The sequence below is a fragment of the Geospiza fortis genome, unplaced genomic scaffold (genome assembly GCF_000277835.1).
Source record: "Geospiza fortis unplaced genomic scaffold, GeoFor_1.0 scaffold676, whole genome shotgun sequence".
Classification (NCBI taxonomy): Eukaryota; Metazoa; Chordata; class Aves; order Passeriformes; family Thraupidae; genus Geospiza; species Geospiza fortis.
Window position 1 is genome coordinate 420,243 of NW_005054600.1, and position 939 is coordinate 421,181.

At 68.9% G+C, this 939-nt stretch overlaps 1 protein-coding gene across 1 annotated transcript in view; it reads left to right on the forward strand.

Annotated features, from left to right (window-relative positions):
• ENDOU (endonuclease, poly(U) specific) overlaps positions 1–939 on the forward strand; it is a 9,703-nt gene that overhangs the window by 305 nt on the left and 8,459 nt on the right. The window lies entirely within an intron of this gene.

Sequence of the window (939 nt, forward strand, 5' to 3'; positions counted from 1 at the left end):
GCGCTGCCGGCGGCGGGGCAGCCCCTGGCTCTGCTCCCGGTGGCCCCGGGCTGTGCTGGAGCCCCCAGAGCTCAGCCCTGGACTCAGATGTGGCCCCGCTGAGCTCCGGGCAGGCGAGGCAGAGCAATAGAGGTATTTTTGTACTCATGGCTGCGCTCCCCATTCTTCCCCGAGCCCGGGGTCACCCCCTGCACCCGCACCCCCAGTGTGACCTTGGGGACGGCCCCGGAGCTGCCCCAGGGGAGGTGACACAGCACTGGCACCAGGAGGGGACAGGTCAGGAAATGACTGAGGGCTGAGGGAGAAGCCAAACCCGGCCCTTGTTGCACCAAACGCCGCCCCTGTGCCAGCTGGCACTGCCCGGGGCGCAGCAGGGGCCGCTCCCTGCTCCAGGATGGATCCCAGGATCCCCCCAGGATCCTCGGGAGCTGTTTGGGGTCGGGTCTCACCTGCCCAGGTGGGGGGCACAGGGTGTGAGCCTCTCACCCTGTCCCGGGGCTGTGGCTGCACCCAGAGCATCAGGGTCGTGTCCCAGGTGAGCCCAGGGCTGCCCCCCGGAGCCCCCAAATGCTGCCCCTGCCTGGAACTGCCCCAGGCCAGGCCAGAGGGCTCTGCACCACCAGGACCAGCCGGGCTTGGCCACCCCTGGGCCGGCGAGGGAGTGGAGAAGTGTCTGGAGCAAATCCTGCGGGCTTTGGGATGAGGTTTCCCAGAAAAACGCAGCAGGGAGTGAGAAAGAGGAGGCAGAGCCTGGTGGTGCCGGTGGGGACCCTCCCAGCGCTGCTGGGGCTCCGTTATCTCCCTGGAAATTCCCTGCTCAGCTCCAGGCTGGGAACTTTTCCCACTGGGCTTGGCTGGGCAGGGAAGGGGCTGTGACCCCCCCAGGCCTGGCCTGAGCCCCCCAGGGCTGGGGAGGGTCCCTGGGGCAGCCCTGGGCTC